Below are 22,795 nucleotides of genomic sequence, written 5' to 3'. Positions count from 1 at the left end.
CAGACAGTCTTTCAGGGTGTTCTCTACCATCTTGTCAAGGAAGGGGAACCAGACACGTTCACGAAGTGCTCTTTTCGTCGTGACTACTCCTCGATGGCTTTCGTGCGCCAGGTTGACGACTCCCTGTCTCAGTTGCTGGGGTATTACAATTCGGTTGTCCCGTAGCAGTAGGCCATCGGGCGTGACAGATAGTTCTTCGCACACATTCCGGAACGCTTGCCACTCCTGACGCTTTGTGCTGTCACCCCTCCCGTCTTCCGGTTCTTCATGCCGCCACCTATTTGTTCGGACCCTTCGAATCACCTGTTGGAGCATGGTGTCTTGCTGGGTGGCGTCCAGGATGGCCTCTAGGGGGACTGCTGGCGGTCGTGCGTGGTCCACCACAAAATGGATATATTCGTCTGCCATGGACGGTGTGAGTCTCTGCGAGTCTTCCGGGTGGCGCGACATGTAGTCGGCTGGGTTGGCAGCCTTTCCTGGCTTGTGCACGATTGTGAATGTGTATTCCTGCAGACGGAGTCCCCACCTCTCGATGCGTGGTGGCATTTTGGACCGGGGGTTGCCATAAATTGTGACGAGCGCCTGGTGGTCTGTTACCATGGTGAAATGCTTCCCGTAGATGAACACGTGGAAGTGCTCACACGCCCACACGACCGCAAGGCTCTCCTTTTCCGGTTGGGAGTAGGCCTTCTCCGTGTCGGAGAGGCTCCGGCTGGCGTGTGCCACAATGTGGCGGTTGTCCGTGTCCTTGTCATATTGAGCCAGGATGGCTCCCAGCCCAACGGGGCTCGCGTCCACTGTGATTTCGGTCTTGCGATCCGGGCTGAAATAAGCCAGGCTTTCCACTGTGCCCACAGCTTTCTTTATGTCCTGGAATGCTTGCTCGCATTCAGGGGTCCACTCAAACGCCTGCCCCTGTTTGGTGAGAGTGCGAAGTGGGTGACTGATGGTGGCATAGTCCTTAATATATCTTGAGCAGTAACTCGCCATGCCGAGGAACGACCGCACATCACTGACGTCAAGTGGACTCTTGGTGCTGTTCAGAGTACTCACTTTGTCAGGGTCTGGTTGCATTCCGGCTCCTGAAAAGATGTGGCCAAAGAATTTCAGTTGCGACTGATGGAACTCGCATTTCTCCCTGTTGAGTGTGAGGTTGGCTTCCAGTAGGGCATGACAGACCCTGTCTAAGGCTGTGTCGTGGATTTGGAGTGTTGCTCCATAGACGAGAATGTCATCGCTGTAGTTCAGCGTATTTGGGATGTGGTGTATCGTTTGCCGGATGGCTTCTTGGAAGATTTCTGCGGCTGATGAAATGCCAAAGTTCAGTCTCTTGTATCTGAACAACCCCAGATGTGTTGCAAACGTCGTGATATATCGGGAACTCTCGTGTAGTTCCAGCTGATGGTAGCCTTTGTTTAAATCCAGCTTGGAGAACACCCTCGCCCCATTGAGGGCGGCGATCATGTCACTTAAGTGCGGCCCCGGATGACGCTCTCTCTCAATGGCGGTATTGGGCATTCTCATGTCCACACAGAGTCGCACTTTCCCTGGTGTTCCCTTCTTCGGTACTATCACGACTGGAGAAACCCACGGTGTGGCGCCCTCTGTCCGTTCGATGATGTCGGCGTCCAGCAGATCCTGCAGCTCTTCCTCCACTGCTTGCTGGAGGTGGAACGGTACCTTCCGCGGGTGTTGGGCAACCGGGCGGACCTGGTCGTTTATGTGGAGGCGGATCTGGCCCCTATTCATTTTTCCGAGTCCGGAGAACAGCCTCGGGAACTTGTGAATGGTGTCATTGTCACTGGTGACGCGGTACAGGATTTCCACCAACTTCAGCCGTTCAGCAGTCGGGAGACTGAGGAGACAGTCAGCTTCCGGTCCCTCGATGACGTGAATCACAGCCGGAATAGATGTTGTCTGATGCCTTAGTGTCGTGGGAAACTTTCCAAGGCAAGGGAGTGGCTTCCTGGACATCCAGGTGTAGACACGCACATGTGCGGGATTGAGCCGAGGCCGAGGGTTCATCTTTTTGTATTCCGTGACTGGGATGTAGTTGAGGGATGCTCCACTGTCCATTACGAATTTCGTAGGATGCGTACCAACGCTGATGTCAAGCCGAGGGTATTTTTTTAGTTGGTCTGGATCGGCGATCATGTTGGCATATTCAACGGAGTACTCATGGTCACTTGAAAGTGATTCGGAGTCTCTGGATGGTGACCGTCTAGACCATCGTGAGGACCGCGACTCCCTGCTGGACTGGGAGGACTTGGAGGAGGACTTCCGGCGGTCTCGTACCGCGCGCGCGTGATGGCGGCGCGTCTCGCCTCTTGGTGACCTCGCGGAGGCTTTTTCTTTCTCCCGCCGGTAGTCCCCGCACATTGTCTCAAAATGGTTGTCGCGACCACACTTGTGGCACTTCTGTCCCAGGGCCGGGCATGCCCCGATGTGTGGGAAGTCGTAGCCACACCGGTAGCATCTTCTCAGCGGCGCCTTCTTCCCATAGTCTTGACGCCGGCTTCTCTTCCCCGAGTCAGGCCGTCGATGGCCAGAGCGACGGGGGTGTCTCGATGGTGGCCGAGTTTGTCGTTCCCGTTCTTTCGACCCCCGGCGAGGGCGGTCGGTGCGCACTTGACACACTACCTCTTTGCGATCCACGCGCCCTGCCTCCATGGTCTTGGCTTGTTCTTCCGTCTGATCATGGAGCCTTGTGATCTCTTCTATTTCATCCAATGTGTGGCTCTTTTTGAGTAGCTTCCTGCGTAGCGTCTCTGACTGGCAACCGTCGATCACCCGCAGGCGTATGGCGTCGTCCGTCGAGAACTTGTCGAATTCACAGTGACGCGCCAGTCGCCGCAGTCTTGTGATGTACGAGCCCATGACCTCATCCTTTTCTTGTCGCGCTCTTTGGAATACGTAACGTTCGTAATCTACGTTCTTCTTGTGCACAAACTTCCGATCCAGTGCTGCACGCACGCTTGCATACGTTCCCGCGTCTGCGGCGGGAAGTTCCTTAATCATCTTGCTGATGTCCTTGCCCACGAGGTTCCGAAGTGCGATCATTTGATCTTCGTCCCCTATCACCTTCGAGCCCTTGATGTAGTCCTCAAAGTCCTCAATCCACTCTTCCCAGCGAGGGCCCATGCTGCTCCCAACCACGAGCGCCAAGGGTTCTGGGGGGCGCAGGTGCGACAGCCCCATGATGATCGGCTTCGCATCCTGGCGCGCCGGAGAACGAGCAGGGGATCCGTGGTTCGACATCGTGGTGCACGTGCGATGTGCGCAGCGTCGGCGCAATGCAGGCCCAGGGACTCCTACGTGGAATCTTGTAAACTAGTCTCAGGTATGTTCCTTGTTTCTTCTTCTTCTTCTCTCACTTTTATTTCACCTTTTTTTTTTTTTTTTTTTGTATTGGCCTGTGCTTGTTTAAATTTCAGCTTTGCCTGACTTCAAAATGGCCGCCCGGGTCTATTTGCATGGGGCGTCTGGAAGTTCGCCTGACTTCAAGATGGCCGCCGGTTGAATAACGCGCGTAGGCATCCCACGTGGTGCCGGGCTCTCACTCCATTCATTTCAGGACTACGCGCTGCTCAGGCGGCCCCTCTCATCGTCCGCTTCACTCACTGTTCGGCAGCAGGTAGGCGGGCGGGGTCTCTCTTCGCGCTCACTGCTCCAATCTGCCTCGGGGGACGCGCGTGTCAGCGTCGTCGCTTCCCTTTCTGCCGTTCCTGGTGCTGGCTTCTCCTCAGGCAGGGCGCGCCTCGCGCTCCTGTTCTTTTCTTGTTGCGGGCTTCCACACGCTTCGGGTGTGTCGCGAGTGGCGGCGCTTCCGCTGGTTTTCTTGACCAGCCCTTCACCGGACTCGCTAGTGTGCTGGTGTTCCGGGGAGAGCAGCTAGCTCCATCCCACCCTCGTCGCCAGCTGTCATGTCCTAAGGGCACCAGTAAGGACAGACACAGGGGGTTCTATCAGGACACTTTATTCTCTCGTCCTTACACCAGCTTGCCCTGCACTCGACTGCCTGTCCATCCCCTTTTTCCGCCCCTTCCTGTCCCAGGCCATACCTCCGTTCCTCCACCCACTCTGCTCCGCCCACACCAACCACTAGACCACCTCATCTCTACAGGAGGCGCGAGATAAGAGGGAGCCGCGCTCCCCTCCAGCCGCCGGGTCCCAACACGAGCCAGTGCCGGCGCAGAAGGTTAATTCGCCATAAATATTAAATTGTCTGCCTCGTGGCAGGAGCAGCGCCCCGGGGGCCATTAGTGTTAGATATTTAAATAAGCCGGTCCCATGGGGGGCGATGGCGCCCTCTGTAGGACTGCGAAGGGGTTGGCGGAGCCCTGCACAGCCTACAAATCAGAAAGAGACGAAAGTCTAAGAGTGGAGGAATCTGATTGGATCGCGTGGCTCAGGGGGCTAAGGTGCCTGCTGCTGTCAACTGTGCAGCATTTGTGAGGTTAGGGGTCAAGCCCCAGCTGAGGCATGGCCATCTCATCTCAGTATTGTCAGGGTGTCCTATCTAGGAGAGGGTGTCCCTAGACCTTCCGAGTCTTTCGACTGCCTGACATCACCGCAACGCGGACTCAAAGTTTTTAATCACATTTTAATAATCTTTTTGTTATTGCTTCCAACACACTTCTACAGCTGAAAGTGCCACGTTTCAACAAACCGGATTGGAGTGTGCCCTTTCTCCGTCTAAGGGGCTGATTACAACTACGACGTTGCATTGGACCACCGTAGTTGGGGTGGCAGTGAGTGCGCCCACCGCCCCACTGGTGGTCCGACTGCCCTATTAGGAGTGCAGCGATGGGACCGCCACAGGATAGCCGCAACCGCCGGGGATCCGCGATCCCTCGGCTGTGTTGCTGCGGTCAGAGGCCACTATATGCTGACGTGCCGCTGCGACACCTCCAAGCATATTACAAGTTCACTTACGCCCTCCTGTTCATGGTAGTGAGCACGCCATGGAAAGAGTGGCAGTGAGGAAACTAAGGGGGTTCTACAGGGCACCCTGTAGCCTCTGGGCCAGGCGGTGCATGCAGCGGGGCCCATGTATATAGGCACCTCCTGTTCCAGCATGGCATGGACTGCACAACATGGTGCAGTCCATGCCGTGCAGGAACGTGCTTTAAAGCTCCCACGGCGGGGCTTGTCTAAGGTTCACATATTAGCTTTAGAAAGCCACCACAGCAACACCAAAGCCCCGCCCGCCTGCACAGGATTAACTTGTAATCCAGTGGGCGTTGTGACTACTGGTTTGGCGGTCTCGCAGCGGGTCCTGGGGTGGCGGCCTGCAGCAAGACCCCCAAACCTTTAATCAGGCCCTAAGTCAGCAAGCAGATGAACTTCTTCCCACCCAGACAAGGAAACTAGAAAAACAAAGCTACCTGGCTTTTTGACAGTGTCATAGCAAACATTTCGGGGGTCCCCGGCAAGAAATATTTTGGGACCCTGTTTGGAACAGCTTTGAATTTTACTACTCATTTTCTGTGAATTCAAGACCTATGTTACCAAACAAAATTGAATTGTACATTAAACGCTGAGATACAGAAAGAGCCAGAAGTAAGCTAGAGAGAAACCTCACTCTCCCTGGGGGCCCCGGAAGGTGGGGCCCTGGGCAACTGCTCCCTTGGTCCATGCTTTAAAAGGTATATGATTTTTGGAAAGCCATAAAAACTTCACTTTTCCCATCTCACGTCCTAAATAATTATTAAGCACTTTCCAAAAATACCCATCGATCCAGGAACTCGGCAACAATCAGGTGAACCATAAAAAGCTCCTAGAAGCCCGGTCCATCCCTCACATGCCCTGTGGACAAGTGGAAGCTTTTAAGCCACGTTTGGTGCAGTGTGTCAGGACCTCGAGCCCCTCTCCCAGCTCTTCCACTTCTGCAGACAGATTTATCTGAAGTCGCTCGGACAGCTGGAGTGCCACGATGCCTCACTAGTGGTGCCTACACGCTATGCAAGTGCCAGGTAACATAACAGTTCAGTGTCCCAGTCAGCAAGAGGACAGGTAGCTGGATAGCTCAGGGGTTGATGCAATTGCTGCAAAGATCTGTGTGGTCCCAGTTCCAACTCATGACTGGGGCTGCCCGCATTTCATTTTTATGAAACTGGAGCACTTTACACGAGCACCAGTTTCATGACATAAGTTCACACTCATTCCTTTTTAGTCAGGGAAGATTAAGTGATTTGCTGAGATTCAAAGGATGTTGATCGTCCCTGCCGAGACTCAAACTGGTTCTAAAGGTGGCATCTCTGGCCATAGTTCTACATCTTTCTTCCCCCTCTGAGGACTGCAGCATGAGGTTGGGAAACAAGCATTGGCAAAGCCAATGCATCTCACCTGTGCTAGATCTATTGTCTTTGTCAATGTTTTAGCCATGTTGTAGAGCAGCCCACCTGCTGTGCAGCATGGCTAAAAACGTTTTTTTTTTAAAGTGCTATGACGTGTGTGGTAAGCTTCACTTTGATTGGGTGTCTGAGACCACATTCTAGCATATGACTCACTTTGTGGGTGCCATGTTTACGAGTAGAAGGTTGGGGAGTCGGAGGAACTGGGGAGTAAGGATAAGATCATATAAAGGCTGGGCTGCACGTTGGTGGAATATAGGATCTTAAAAACCAAAACTCTCCTGCAGATGCATCGTCAAAACTTCGTCAATGTGGGTCGCGTCATGGAAAATCTTTATTTTTTGTACTGTCAACCATGAAAAGCCAAACAGTAGAGCTATTTGGCTTTGTCATGGTTATCTTTGTCATATGGTACAGTTGCCTGGCTGCTTTGTGGCACGGTTTAAAGTAAAAAAAAAAAAACACTATGAAGTTACCAGTGCTGAATGCTTTATTTCACTTAGTTTTTGTTTTTTAAAAGAAACTTTTAGCTGTGCTGCTGTATGTACAACATGGCTAAAAAAACATTGACAAAGCCAATAGATCTTGCATAGGGTAGACCTATTGGCTTTGCTAATGCTTATGTTTTTGCCTTCTTTAAAGAGACATTTTTAGGCCTTTTTGTATACTATGACACCACCTCTAGGTGGAGCCCTTATGAACGCTCTGTCACCAGCTTTCAGAAACAGCATCTGTTCAACATTCTATTCCAGAGTTTTGGATCCAAATATTATATATATATATATATATATATATATATATATATATATATATATGATCAAACAACAAGCCCTTGAGCTTTCGAGAGGGAACACTATGCACTGCCCACCATCCGGTAATCAAGCCTTGCTGACGCTCGAACTTTTGACCTTCGTGCGTTTGAAACCATGTCCGACGCGTTTCAAGGCAGTAACGCCCCTTATTCATGGACTTGCACAAGGGGAAAGAAATATTCGCCGCTTCTTGCTTTCCGACCTTTTATTGTAGGAAAGAACGCCCCCAGTGGGCGTGGCACGTTTACATGACAGCCAGCAGCATGCTGGTAATCGTAGTCCAGAAGAGGCGAATACAGTGTATCCCCTATGTGGGCTCCGTCCCCCTGTTGGTTGCAAAGTTATTACTCCTTTAGTAGGTGAAGTGTCGAACTTGCGCGCTGTCTTCTCCCATCGGCAGTGCATCTTTTGCAGACTGGAACAAGTTTCCTTTCAAAAGCCCTTTTAACCCTGACTGCTTCTAGTCCAGGGTGAAGGTGGTTCTCCTCCCCACGGAGGTAGACACACTAGCCGCAGGGCGCTGTATACCGCTCCGGTTTGATATCCACATTCGAGATCACATGATTTTGTTATTTTAATTTTTGCCGCATTACGTCTGTAGAAACATAATTCAAAATCTCTTCTTGGTTTTCTTCTTAGAGAATAAAATATGATCAGAAATGCGTAAAATTAAAACATGGGACTGTTGTGAAGGGAAACACGTCGCTCCATGCCAGAAGTGATTAGTTTCGCCATTTCTGGTTTTATTCTTGTAATTCCTGTTTTTTCATTTCCAATTAAAAACGAAGGACCACACGTTCGAGATTTTAAAAGAGAGCTGGGCTTGGAGAGAGTCTTGTGTGTGACACGAGGCAGCTTAAAGAGTCGATTCTGACATCTCCAGTCGAGCAAACAGGATGGAAATTGAGTTTCTGCCGAAGACGTGTTGATGAGGTATAAACTCACATTGAAAACCAAACGCATGGACTCTCATATCTGGCATACTTTGAACACGGGTGTCATTTCTCGTGTTCGCTTTGTGGTTCTTGGGGAAGGCGCTGCACACAGAGGTCAATGGCTGGGTCTGGTGGACTAATGTGTCCACTGTAGGGGCCTGTGTTTGACCTCATGGTCACAAGTTCAAATCTGGGTGGGTCCACTCAGCCTTTCATCCTTCTGAGGTCGATAAATTGAGTACCATTGAGTTGGGTAACAATAAACATCTGTTATTCAGCGCCAAGATACCCTTCTGGGAGAATGTGCGCTTTACAAATACACGTTATGTTTCAATGATCAGGAACAAAGATTTGTCTTCAGTGCATCCAGTGAGTGTTTCTATTTGACGTAAAACTTTCTAATGGCGTCCTACATATGTTTTAGGGTGTCATTAAAATGTCCACAGATCTTGGGTTGTTAATTCCACACAGGGACAGACTGGGGTACGAAATAGGCCCAGGCACCAAAATAAAAGTACCCCCCCATTCAGTGCTTAATTTGAGCCGGTGCTTCCCGGTGCTCAGCACCGGTACTTAATTGGTTTCCGTGCTGGGCACTGGCACCTAACTGTTCTAAGTATGGTGTTGACAGTCTACCACATGGTGGCGCTACTCATCTAATTTAGAGTTGAGCAGAACAACGGTTGTTTAGGAATACAATATACATTAAAATAGGGCTAATACCTGCCTTCCCAGCCATTCCTTTAGCTTTGGGGACCTGGAATAATCTGAACTGTCGCATTTACATGCGAGAGAGATGTTTAGTAGTTGTTTTGGCAGCAATGACAAGGGGCGATGGGTGGTGCAAGCTGTAGTGGCCTCCTGGTCAGAGCCCTGGCACTTAATATTTTACAAATTAAGGACTGCCCCCATTAGTGAATTAGAAAGCTAAAAAATAACCCTTGTTTGCAAATTTGGGCAGTTTTGAACTTTTAAATGCATGCAGTATAAGTTTTTTGCAAGATATTGAAGGCTGTATGGAATTGACTTGCATAAGGCAATGTTTGTTTTTATATGATGGAAATCAACAGGAGAATCCAGCGCATGAGACAATAAAACAGGCCCACAACCAGCCAGAAAACGGGTCCACAAACTAGCCTGTTAGACCCGCCCGTCGGGCAGTGCCTGATCGCCCTCAATGCCAGCCCGAACCCATTATAAGTCCCCGGAGATGACATTATCAGGGGTCCCTTTAGCCCTGAGGAGTGCAGAATGACTGCAGAATTCATGTTGAGACTTGAGAAACCCCAGAGAAATTACCAGGGGAATCAGTAATTTAGGTCCAGTTACCCAGTCATTAATTTTTCCCCCCTCCCCCCACTCTTCCCGGTTCCTCCTACAGATTTCAACAGTTCAAATCTCCAAGGACACATAAGAGGTCAGCTGTAACCCTGAGGACTTCAAAATACCTGATGGGGCTGATAACAGGGTTACCAGCCCCATCAGGAATTTCCGGCATTATAATGACGAGGGTCCTAATATTGTGTGCCCTATAAATCCTAAACTTGAGCCATGAAGTACAGCCTGAAAAAAGACAATTTGGCCGTGACTGGTCACGGAGATTGAAGAATGTCTGAAACATCTCATTACGTCTTCTTCTGCTAGAGATATTGCTCTTTGATGGTGGAAAACCAGACCTTGAACCTGCACTTCTCCAGTTTCAAATGGAAACTGGTGGATACAGGTTCTGCCTTAGGTCCTGATGGTTGTGGTTGTCACTTGAAAATACCAACCAAAGCGCACAAACATTCCTTCCCTAAGGCCTCTCTCAAGAGGTCCTAGGGTTGAGGAATCTATCCAGACACGCTGTTGTTTAAATTGATATGCGCAATGACATCCTCTGCCCTACAAACTCGGTCCCATGGTCTAACCAGGTCTAGTTTCTCCTGATCTGGGTTCCACATCACTGGACTCTCTTCTGACCCCTCCTCAGCTAAGGAGTGAATAAAAGTATAGTCTTGTCTTCTCCCAGCTGTGATCACACTCATCGATGCTTCCTTCGGACCATGCAAGAGCCGCTTCCAACGTCTCGGAGTGGCTTATGTGGACATTGGATGGACTAGCCCCTTTCCTATTCAATGCCTCCTCTCCAGTGCCTGCTGCACAAATTCACTTTGGGTCAACAAAAAACCTAGCAATTTGAAGCACCTCTATTATGTATTTGAGGGTGTTAGACCTGTCAGCCCTTTGGGTGGTCCCTCCTCATCATTATTTATTTTGTCCCACTTTTGCCTCAAACCCTGTTTGAATTTTTCCTTTTTGGGAACCACCAGACTTTTTTTTTCGTGTTGCTGCAGATTCAGGGAGCCATTTTAGCTACCCCTGAAACTTCTGTCTGAGGGCCTGGAGCACAAAATGGTGGCCACCTGTGACATCACCAGCATCCACTGGAACCTACCAGCACCTTCCAGAACATTCCAGGAGATTCCAGAACTCTGTGACAGTTGGAGACCGTTTAGAATGTTGGGAGGATAAGAGAGGCAGTTGGCAGTTGGAGCTGGCAGTTGGCACCTGACTGGTGAAGAGAGAGGAGCACAACAGTGAAGGAGGAAGGAGTGAAGCAGCAGGGGTGGAAACTTGTGCCTGGAGTGGGGTCCATAAACCCACCCTTGATACTTGTCCCTACTGATGGATCCCAGCCTATAGCCCTGTGTGGGAAGAAGAGAGAAGAAACTTATCCTAAGGACCTGGACAGCAGGAACAGGCCTTAGAACCAAGAAAACAGCAAGATTCTGACCTGAGAACTGGTTTCCCTGGAGTCCGGCGTCGAGTAGCCTGAGACCTGGAGCCCGAGGTGGAGAAGCGGCGCTGACTGAAGTAGCAGACGTCGTACCCGGAGCCGCCTGAGGTCGTGAGAGGGCGCCGACGGAGGTCGTGAGGAATACCAGAGGTCGAGGAGGGAGTGAACCGAGGTCGAGCGAGCGGCGTCATCGGAGGAGTGAAGTCCGCCCTCCGGAGTCGTCGGAGACCGAGGTAGAGGTGAACCGGAGGTCGGGAGTGAGGATCGCACTCCGGAGTCGCCCGGAGCCTGTGAGGAGGAGCACCGGAGGTCGGGGGTGAGGATCGCACCCCGGAGTCGCCGGAAGTCGACATCGAGGCCAGGCCGGCCGACGTCATCGGAGCCGAGAGCGCCATCGGACCGGAGCCGCCCGAAGTCGACATCGTGAAGAGACTGCCCGACGCCGTCGAATCGGAGGTCGAGATCGAACCGAGGCCACCGACATCGGACCGGAACCGCCTACCGGCGTCGTCAAAGAACTGACATTGTGCCGAGGCCGCCGAGACCGAACCGGAACCGCCTCACGGCGTCGACACGACTCCAGCGGCGTCGGAACATCAGAAAAAGGGCAGTAAGTGGAGTAGAGGGCGCCTAAGGCCCTGTGGAGACCTGAGAGACTGCTCTAAGGGGCTAGGGAGGTGCTGAAACCCACCTGACTGTGCCTGGGGTGAACTGGGACTAACCTAGAGAGGTTGTGTGGAGAGAGAAAGCCAGGGCACTGGTATACCCCCCTTGGATCTACCTCAGATTAGGCCTCAGCCTTGTCCCAGCCAGGGAGTAGCCCCCCCTCAAGCCTTCCACAACCCTACAAGCTGTGCCTGGGCCATATCAGCCCTTAAGAATTGAAGTGTCATCTGATTATATGAGGGTTGCTGTATACTTTTAATTATTTATTGGGGGTACTGTATTTATTGAATTTTTACCTATTTATTGCTTCACTATATTTATAGGTCCACAGGACTTGTTGGTGTACAATATTTATTGGTACAGTATTTATTGCCTCAAAGTATTTAATTGTCTGTATATATTGCACTTGTATTTATGCCCTGTTATTTATGATCACCCCTATTTATTTCATCAAACAGCCAATATTTATTTGACCTGCACTAATTGAAATTTGTATATTGTGATTGACTTATTTATTTTTCCAATCAGCAACTAAGAGAAAAAGATAAAGAAAGAATATTTTCATAATTTTTACGGTGTAGAGTCGTTTTTGGAACGGATGCACGCATGGTTATTGTATGGGTATATTGTATGCTTAGCACTGCGCCTGTTTCCTGACCACTCGAGCCAAGCTACCACAGTGTGTCCGGAAGACCACCACCACCCCTTCTAGTGTGGGAGTGGTTTTCCAACATAAATTGGTGTTCAGTGGTGGGATAGAGCTGTGCCTACGTATACTCAACAATAACTGTGGGTAGTCCATAGGCCTACACCGGGAGTTTTCTCAAAGCGGCCTTCCTAATTGTGGGTTTTTGTTTTTTCCAAATTTACTCTGGTGGTGGGAGGAGGTATTATTAAAGGTACCCCCCTGCATTGTTGCTGCACAAAACCTGTCCTCTAACCTGAGTGGGCAAGATGGAGTTTGTACTAGAGAATCTAGAAACGTACACTGTGGCCCAACTCAGGGAGTTTTGCCAGCGGGAGGGGGTGTACTGTCCCCCAGGAGCAAAGAAGGGTGCACTCCAAACCAGCTTAAGGGCTTGGGGGGAGGCACGCCGAGAAAGCAAGGCTGAGGAGGAAGACAGGGATGGAGAGCCTGACCCCGAGGGGGCTGAGATGTACCAACCTGAGGTGGGGAACCTGTCAGCAGGGCCCAGGACACTTTCTAGGAAGGGCAGCACTGTCTCTAGCGGGGGCTTATCCAGCGTGGAGTTAGCAGATCGGAGAGAGAAAAGACAGCTCACATGGGATTTAGCAAAGCTGGAGAAGGAGAAGGAGGAACAGAGGTTGGCTCATGAGACGGAGAAAGAGAGGATGGCTCATGAGATAAGACTGAAAGAGATAGAGCTTCAGATCTTAAGAATTGGGGCACCAACTGTTCCTAATGGTGGCAGCAAAGACCAAGAAATCACCAGGGAATCCAAACCTTACCTGCCAAAGGACATAGTAGCTAGCTATGGGGCGGGTGACGACATCGCCAAGTGGCTAGCAGCCTATGAGGTCTCGTTGAGGGCCCATGGGGTTCCAGTGAAGTATTGGGGAGGAGGATTGTATAGGTACATGCCTCCAGCTGGTAGGGATGCTTTATTGGCCCTCGAAGAGGATGAGCAGACCCACTACCCCACCATGAAACTGGCGCTCATCAGAAAGTTTGGACTAACACCTGAAAAGTACAGACAGAAGTTCAGGGGTAGTCACAAGCTGGGCACACAGAATTGGGTGGACTTCCTGGACTATGCAAAGAAGGCACTGGAAGGTTGGATTCAGGGCAGTGAAGTAAGGAACTACGAGGAGCTGTTTGACCTAGTACTGAAGGAACACCTACTCGAGAAATGTTTCCCTGAACTGCGGCAACACCTGGTGGATAGCAAGCTGACCAGTCCCCGGAAGCTTGCTGAGGAGGCGGACATTTGGGCTAGTACCCGGGTGTCCACAAGGGGGACTGGAGGGGATACTCAAAAGGCCGGACAGGGCGCCCCCCAGAAGAAAGAGGGAGGGGAAAAGAAAAAGGAGTTCTCCAAAGGCCCCCAAAATAACTTCCAAGGGAAGGGAACAGGATTCACCTCTAAGGCTAACCCACCCAGAAACCCTAATCCTGGCCAGAGTCAGCAGCCAAGGGTTGTCCATTGCTACGAGTGCGGTGGCGTTGGACACTATAAAGGAGATCCGAAGTGTCAGAAACGATCACCCCCTCCCACTGGAGGAAAGCCCCCCGGAGTAGCTAGTGTAGTGCTCGGGGAGGAGATGCCCTTAACTAAGGGAAGGGAGTGGGCGGGTGTCACTCTAGTGTCCCTGGGAGAACGGGAGATGGTTCCTAAGATCCAGGTGCCCGCAAATACCGCAAAGTATGGGCAGTGGATCACCATCAACGGCCAAAGAGGGGAGGCTCTGAGAGACACAGGAGCCAGTATGACTATGGTGCGTAGCCAACTGGTGTCTCCAGAGCAGGTAATTCCCGATGTACTCCACCCAGCCGCGATGGCTGACGGCAGAACAGGTCACTATCCCGTGGCCGAGGTTCCCTTTGAATGGGGGGGGGTTGCAGGTTCACTTCGAGTTGCCGTAAGCCCTGCCGTGCCAGTCGATTGTCTGCTGGGCAATGACATGGAGCACAACGCTTGGAAGGAGGTGGAATACCGGACTCACACCGAGATGCTGGGTACACCTGACTGGGCCTGTGTTAGCACAAGGTCCGAGACTACCCGAAGAGGGAGTTCATTTCGGCTGGAGCCTGGAACAAAGGCCCAGCCAGCTGCCAGTCAAGGGAAGAACCGAGGACAGGAGGAGCCTGCCTCGGCGTCTCCACCCCGTAGGACGGATAGGCCACCGGAGGTGGTGGGCCAGGAGTCTGCGGAGGGGGACGTTACCAACCTGGAGGACTTACCCATCCCGGCCGAGTGGCACGTGGAGGGAGGCCCGTCCAGGGAGGAATTCTGCCAGGGCCAGAGGGAGTGCCCTACCCTTGAGGGGCTGAGGCGACAGGCCGAAGCCCAGGCAGCAGGGAACGTTGAAGGGAACTACAGTGTTTACTGGGAGGATGGCCTCCTCTACAGTGAACCCAAGGCACCCCTACATGGATCGTCACGAGCCTTGGTAGTTCCTCAACGTTATCGAGCCTTCCTTTTAGAGTTGGCTCACGAGATACCATTGGCAGGACACCTGGGGCAAGACAAGACCTTCGCCCGTCTTGTCCCACACTTTTATTGGCCTCAGATGAAAGTGTCGTCCGATACCTACTGCCGGACATGTGTGTCTTGCCAAGCCAGTGGGAAAACAGGGGTGAAGCTGAAAGCTCCCCTGGAACCACTTCCTGTCGTTAGCACCCCCTTTGAAAGGGTGGGCATCGACATTGTGGGTCCGTTAGATCCGCCAACATCAGCTGGTCACAGGTTTATCCTGGTCCTGGTGGATCATGCCACACGGTACCCAGAGGCAATACCTCTGAGGACCATAACAGCACCTGTTGTGGCTAGGGCCCTGATGGGAATCTTTACCCGAGTGGGTTTTCCCAAGGAAGTTGTGTCCGACAGGGGGACCAACTTCATGTCAGCATATATGCGGGCAATGTGGAAGGAGTGTGGAGTGACCTACCGGTTCACGACTCCTTACCACCCCCAGACCAATGGTCTGGTGGAGAGGTTTAATAAAACCTTGAAAGGCATGATCAGAAGTCTGCCTGAAAGCCTGCGGAGGAAATGGGACGTCCTCCTACCCTGTTTACTTTTTTCATACAGGGAAGTGCCACAGAAGGGAGTGGGCTTCAGCCCCTTCGAGCTTCTGTATGGGCACCCTGTACGCGGACCTCTTAACCTGGTGAGAGACGGCTGGGAAAGAACTCCCAGAAAGCTCCCCCAGGATGTGGTGAGCTACATGCTGGCCTTCCGGAGCCAAATGGCTAAGTTGTGGAAGCAAGCTTCTGACAACTTGGAAGCCAGCCAAGCAGTGATGAAGGCGTGGTATGACCACAACGCTCACCCGGTGGAGTTGGAGCCTGGCCAGAAGGTGTGGGTGATCGAACCCGGAGAGCTTAGTGCCCTCCAGGATCGCTGGTCAGGACCCTTTGAGGTGTTGGAGAAGAAGGGTAAGGCTACCTACTTGGTGGACCTGAAGACCCCTCGTCAGCCCCTGCGGGTGCTGCATGCCAACCGCCTCAAACCCCACCACGAGAGGCCCGAAGTCATCTTGATGATGGTGACTGACGGAGGAGAGGACGTGGAAAGCGAGCCTCTCCCTGATCTGTTTGCGTCTCAGGAAAAGGATGGGTCGGTGGAAGGAGTGATTCTCTCCCCATCTCTAACTCCTGAACAGCAGGAGGACTGTCGCCAGGTCCTGGGGCAGTACTCTTCATTGTTCTCCCTTGTCCCGGGTAGGACTCACCTGTGCGTCCATGACGTGGACACAGGAGACAGCCCACCTGTGAAGTCCAAGATCTACCGGATGTCAGACAAGGTGAAGGCCAGCATTCATAGTGAGGTCACTAAGATGCTGGAGCTAGGAGTGATTGAACCTTCTAGCAGCCCCTGGTCCAGTCCGGTGGTGTTAGTACCAAAAGCTGCACCACCGGGGGCCCAACCAGAACTGAGGTTCTGTGTGGACTACCGGGGACTGAATTCAGTGACAAAAACTGATGCTCATCCGATCCCTAGGGCGGATGAATTGATTGACCGGCTGGGAGCTGCCCAATATCTAAGTACCTTTGACCTTACTTCGGGGTACTGGCAGATCTCTTTGACTGATGGAGCAAGGGAAAGGTCAGCCTTCTCCACGCCCAATGGCCACTACCAGTTCTGTGTGATGCCCTTTGGGCTCAAGAACGCACCTGCCACGTTTCAGCGCCTGGTAAACCAGATCCTCACCGGAATGGAGAGTTTCTCTGCTGCTTATCTGGATGACATAGCCGTCTTCAGTAACAGCTGGGAGGATCACTTGCGTCACCTGCAAGCTGTTCTCCAGGCCCTGAGACAAGCTGGATTGACGATCAAGGCCAGCAAGTGCCAGATCGGGCAGGGGTCGGTAGTGTACCTTGGACACTTGGTGGGTAGGGGAACGGTGCAACCCCTCCAGGCGAAGATCGAGGCCATCATGGCCTGGGAACCCCCCAAGACACAGACTGAGGTCCGAGCATTTTTGGGCCTCACGGGATACTATCGCCGCTTCGTGAAGGGGTACGGTACCATCGTAGCCCCTCTCACGGAGCTCACGTCCAAGAAACAACCTCGACGGGTAGTCTGGACGGAGGCTTGTCAGCAAGCCTTTGAGAAATTGAAGAAAGCCATGTGCGAGGCCCCGGTCTTAAGGGCCCCAGACTTTTCCAAGAAGTTCATTGTCCAGACAGATGCATCAGAACATGGCATTGGGGCAGTGTTATCGCAACTCAACGAAGAGGGTCTGGATCAACCCGTGGTCTTCCTATCCCGGAGACTACTTCCCAGTGAACAGAAGTGGAGTGCAATAGAGCGTGAAGCCTTTGCAGTGGTATGGGCTCTGAAGAAGTTGCGGCCATACCTGTTTGGCTCGCACTTCCTTGTTCAGACCGACCACAGACCCCTTCGTTGGCTGATGCAAATGAAGGGGGAGAATCCCAAGTTGTTGAGGTGGTCTATTTCCCTACAGGGGATGGACTTCCAGGTGGAACATCGGCCTGGAGTGGACCACGCCAATGCAGACGGTCTCTCAAGGTATTTCCGCCTTAGTGATGAGAACTCCCAAGGGGTTGGGTAGCTCTCCCCACTTTCAGCTGGGGGGGACGCGTGTTAGACCTGTCAGCCCTTTGGGTGGTCCCTCCTCATCATTATTTATTTTGTCCCACTTTTGCCTCAAACCCTGTTTGAATTTTTCCTTTTTGGGAACCACCAGACTTTTTTTTTCGTGTTGCTGCAGATTCAGGGAGCCATTTTAGCTACCCCTGAAACTTCTGTCTGAGGGCCTGGAGCACAAAATGGTGGCCACCTGTGACATCACCAGCATCCACTGGAACCTACCAGCACCTTCCAGAACATTCCAGGAGATTCCAGAACTCTGTGACAGTTGGAGACCGTTTAGAATGTTGGGAGGATAAGAGAGGCAGTTGGCAGTTGGAGCTGGCAGTTGGCACCTGACTGGTGAAGAGAGAGGAGCACAACAGTGAAGGAGGAAGGAGTGAAGCAGCAGGGGTGGAAACTTGTGCCTGGAGTGGGGTCCATAAACCCACCCTTGATACTTGTCCCTACTGATGGATCCCAGCCTATAGCCCTGTGTGGGAAGAAGAGAGAAGAAACTTATCCTAAGGACCTGGACAGCAGGAACAGGCCTTAGAACCAAGAAAACAGCAAGATTCTGACCTGAGAACTGGTTTCCCTGGAGTCCGGCGTCGAGTAGCCTGAGACCTGGAGCCCGAGGTGGAGAAGCGGCGCTGACTGAAGTAGCAGACGTCGTACCCGGAGCCGCCTGAGGTCGTGAGAGGGCGCCGACGGAGGTCGTGAGGAATACCAGAGGTCGAGGAGGGAGTGAACCGAGGTCGAGCGAGCGGCGTCATCGGAGGAGTGAAGTCCGCCCTCCGGAGTCGTCGGAGACCGAGGTAGAGGTGAACCGGAGGTCGGGAGTGAGGATCGCACTCCGGAGTCGCCCGGAGCCTGTGAGGAGGAGCACCGGAGGTCGGGGGTGAGGATCGCACCCCGGAGTCGCCGGAAGTCGACATCGAGGCCAGGCCGGCCGACGTCATCGGAGCCGAGAGCGCCATCGGACCGGAGCCGCCCGAAGTCGACATCGTGAAGAGACTGCCCGACGCCGTCGAATCGGAGGTCGAGATCGAACCGAGGCCACCGACATCGGACCGGAACCGCCTACCGGCGTCGTCAAAGAACTGACATTGTGCCGAGGCCGCCGAGACCGAACCGGAACCGCCTCACGGCGTCGACACGACTCCAGCGGCGTCGGAACATCAGAAAAAGGGCAGTAAGTGGAGTAGAGGGCGCCTAAGGCCCTGTGGAGACCTGAGAGACTGCTCTAAGGGGCTAGGGAGGTGCTGAAACCCACCTGACTGTGCCTGGGGTGAACTGGGACTAACCTAGAGAGGTTGTGTGGAGAGAGAAAGCCAGGGCACTGGTATACCCCCCTTGGATCTACCTCAGATTAGGCCTCAGCCTTGTCCCAGCCAGGGAGTAGCCCCCCCTCAAGCCTTCCACAACCCTACAAGCTGTGCCTGGGCCATATCAGCCCTTAAGAATTGAAGTGTCATCTGATTATATGAGGGTTGCTGTATACTTTTAATTATTTATTGGGGGTACTGTATTTATTGAATTTTTACCTATTTATTGCTTCACTATATTTATAGGTCCACAGGACTTGTTGGTGTACAATATTTATTGGTACAGTATTTATTGCCTCAAAGTATTTAATTGTCTGTATATATTGCACTTGTATTTATGCCCTGTTATTTATGATCACCCCTATTTATTTCATCAAACAGCCAATATTTATTTGACCTGCACTAATTGAAATTTGTATATTGTGATTGACTTATTTATTTTTCCAATCAGCAACTAAGAGAAAAAGATAAAGAAAGAATATTTTCATAATTTTTACGGTGTAGAGTCGTTTTTGGAACGGATGCACGCATGGTTATTGTATGGGTATATTGTATGCTTAGCACTGCGCCTGTTTCCTGACCACTCGAGCCAAGCTACCACAGTGTGTCCGGAAGACCACCACCACCCCTTCTAGTGTGGGAGTGGTTTTCCAACAGAGGGTCAAATATGCAAATCCACTTGTCCAAATTTGTTGGGGCACTAGCTTATATCAAACACTACTAACCAATTGGGGTTTGGAGCAAATTCAGAGCTTGATTTGAGCCGGTGTTTGCCAGTGCTTGGCATTTGATTCTCCACGCAGGCAGCACTTCTGACAGTCTACCACATGGTGGTGCTGTATGTCTAATTTTGAGATGAGCACAGCACTAGAGTGTTAAATAATTGAAAATGCATTTTAAATGAATAATGCTTCTGCCCAGGCCATTCTTATAGCTTTGGGCGGCCCTGAATAGTCCGAACTGTCACACTTGTAAGTATGTAATGGTTAGTAGTTGTGCTGGTATCAGTGCTTAATTTGCAAAATTATTAGCGCCAGGGCCCTGACCAGGAGGCCACTGCAGCTTGCACCACCCGTTGCCCCTGTCTTCGCTGCCAAAACAACTACTAACCATCTCTCTCTTGCAAGTGCAACAGTTCAGACTATCCCAGGCCCCCAAAGCAATAGGAAGGGCTGGGGAGGAGGAATGTGTAATTTTTAATTAAGATTGTATTCATAAACAACTGCTTATGTGCTCATCTCTAAATTATATGAGCAGTGCCACCATGTGGCAGGCTGTCATAAGTGCCCGTATTGACAATTAAGTGCTGGTGCCGGCTCAAATTAAGCACTGGCTGGTACTGACACTCGCAGCGCCGATTGGGCAATGGATTGTGCAAGTTGCACTAGCCTCTCGAGACAGTCCCAGGCACATATATATTTTTTTCTTTACAAACTAGGCACTGAGAAAAATAGTGATTTTAAAATATGCCAAACAACAAGATATCGACTTGCAGTAGATGTGGTGTTACGCTACTAAATCTACACTTTCCTACTTACTCTAGTCTTGACGATATTGCGTAAGCAAATACTTTGCAGTTTATCTTGTTGCAAGCCAGATATTTTTGTGATTGATATTTTGAGACACACCCACAAACTGATTTCCACAAAGCATGCTCGAACAATCTTCAGGAGTGCATCTCTGACACTGCTCATGCAACTGAAGAAGGCTCTGCCTCGTCTGAGCAATCACTACATCCGTAGCCTTATATGAGGTGCAAGAACAATTCTTTCTGACAAACCTGATTTAATTTACTCCCTTTCTCCAGCTCCCCTTGCTCTTGGTTTTCAAATTTCGGCTGCCATGCCTGCTCCAAGTAGGCCTGGGCGGGGATGCGCTATGCAGAATTCCGCTAAGTGCCCACAAACACTCAGCAGCGATACGCGGAGTTCCGCAAGCGACGGAGTGTGAAACGTCACGCTGTAAAATCAGCATGAACTGCACCACGCATAGAGCAAGAGGGCGCTGCTTCCTTCTGCCACTCGAGTAGAGTACAGTAAGCGACCTGCTGCGAGCACCCGCTTTGAGAAATAACCCCGGGAGAAGGCCTGGAGTACGATTTTCGTAGCTCATTGCAAGCCACACAAGAGGAAAAACTCCGCTTGGCTGAGTTTTTTGGAAATCCACACTCTACGCGGAGCACAGAGTGGAAAAAACTCAGTGAGTGCAGTGGAATTACACACCCAAGACTTTCACTTCCTGCTTTACTCCAAAGTAGGGTCCACTTGCCAACATCTACTCTTATTACAAGAGGACACAGTCACAAATGTTTGTAACCCACATAGGAGCGCAGGACTCTGTGTTGCGCTATCCTGATAACTATGAAAAGGATGAGCCACCTGTACCACTCTTATAATTTAGAGAAACACAAAATGATTGGATAGAATGCAGGACGTAGACTCAACCGCTGCCAGTTACTACTGCTCCCTTATAGGCAGTGATTTTATTGGTCATTCTAGGCAGGCAAAAACTATCTGCAAATCAGGAACGGTCCCACAAACAGGGATGTTGGGGTCCAATCAAGCGGTGTGGCTCGGGTCTTATACCTCAGTGAGTTAAAGGTCTCAGGGATTCATGTTTCACTGAGAGAATCAATCAAGTGATGGAGAAGTCATTGAATTAATCTCAGTCACTAATAATACTTCTGGGTGGCATTACAGAGCATCCTTTTTGCCGACTGTGCCTAGACAGAATGCAGACAAATGCTAAACTTTGGGAAAACTTCGGTAGGGGGAATCAAATCTAATGTTACCTCTGCTCAGTAGCACAACCAAGGCAAAGACCGTCTTCAGCCTACTGAGGATTATAAGTGTCCCATGTCGGTGTCCTATGGGACAGTGAGCTACAGGACAGCCAAGGTCATGTCCGTCAACAGGGCTTAATTTGAGCCGGTGGGGCACACCAGCACTTCATTTTTTAGACATGGGCTTGTTGCTCATCGTCAGACTTTCATCCAGAGAAGGAAAACCCCCAAAGGATGAAAGGACCACATGGAGAAAGACCAGAAAACAGTGACAAAGGGAGAAAGAAAGGATGAAAAAGAGACGGTAAGAGTAAGATGAAGGGGCGGGGGTGTCTGGTAGGGGATGGCAGAGACAGGAGGTGGATTCATGACTACGAACACTCAGTTTTAGGCACACTGGCATTCGTAGCAACAGCAGTGGGCTTCTAACCAAAACTTTGAGCCCTGGCACTTATTGTTTTTCAAATTAAGGCCTGCTCGTCACACTTAGAGCATCACATTTAGAGAAACAACAAGCATTTGCAATAAACACGCCTCGCATTTGTCGAGAGTTTAAGCTATTGGTATTGTCAATGACAATGTCTTTAAAATATTTGTTTTGATAATCAACACATAAATACACTCTTGTAAATGTGAGACCCATTTCATTTCAACGAAGCGGCAGCCACCGTCCCAAGCTGCATGGAAAGGGAAAGCGCGCACAGCGCAGTGAATGTGGCAGGAAAGCATGCCGTGCCTGCAGTAGGATAAACTCATGGAAGAAAAGAGTGCTTAAGACATACAGCGTAACAACCGAAGTAAAAGGGCCAGTTCTCATTGGAGGTTTCAAATGAAGACAAGGTGGTACTAAGGAGAAACTAACAAGCCTATTAACGAATCAGAAGCCAGCATTTACAAAGGACAATGACACAAGCCAATGACCAAATATGGACGGACGGTGGGCGGAGCTTCAAGTCCATACTCTAATACAGTATGCAGAGCAGTGCATGTACTGTCCAGGCTGGACCTAAAAAGGCAATAGAAACCATCCTTGGGCTAGTCTCAGTCGCTGGCATTTATTTTGGGCCACATTTCAGTCCATCTTTTTCTGCTCACTGCGTTAACTCGGACAGAATGCCCTAAACATGATAAGTGCACTTGTTTGTCAATAACGGCCACGAGGGACAGCTGTAGACAACAGAGACGGGGTGTTTTATCCAATCAGTTTTTCTAAAGCGCCTTGATGCCTCTTGTCTACCTTATAAAATGAGAGGCACTTTCTGAGATGCCAAAAGGTGAGCACTGATTGTAAAAATGCCAGCAACCTGTTATAATGCGGCTTTTTAGGAGTTCTAGTTTATAAATGTACGTTTAAGGTTTC

The 22,795-nt window shown here is 50.9% G+C and overlaps 1 protein-coding gene across 2 annotated transcripts in view; it reads right to left on the bottom strand.

The window, feature by feature from the left end:
* The window catches only part of ECEL1 (endothelin converting enzyme like 1), a 565,411-nt gene that overhangs the window by 241,617 nt on the left and 300,999 nt on the right, over positions 1-22,795 (bottom strand). The gene's annotated exons all lie outside the window — the stretch shown is intronic.

The sequence above is a fragment of the Triturus cristatus genome, chromosome 11 (assembly GCF_964204655.1).
Source record: "Triturus cristatus chromosome 11, aTriCri1.1, whole genome shotgun sequence".
NCBI classification, from domain to species: domain Eukaryota; kingdom Metazoa; phylum Chordata; class Amphibia; order Caudata; family Salamandridae; genus Triturus; species Triturus cristatus.
This window is presented reverse-complemented; position numbering and strand designations above follow the sequence as displayed.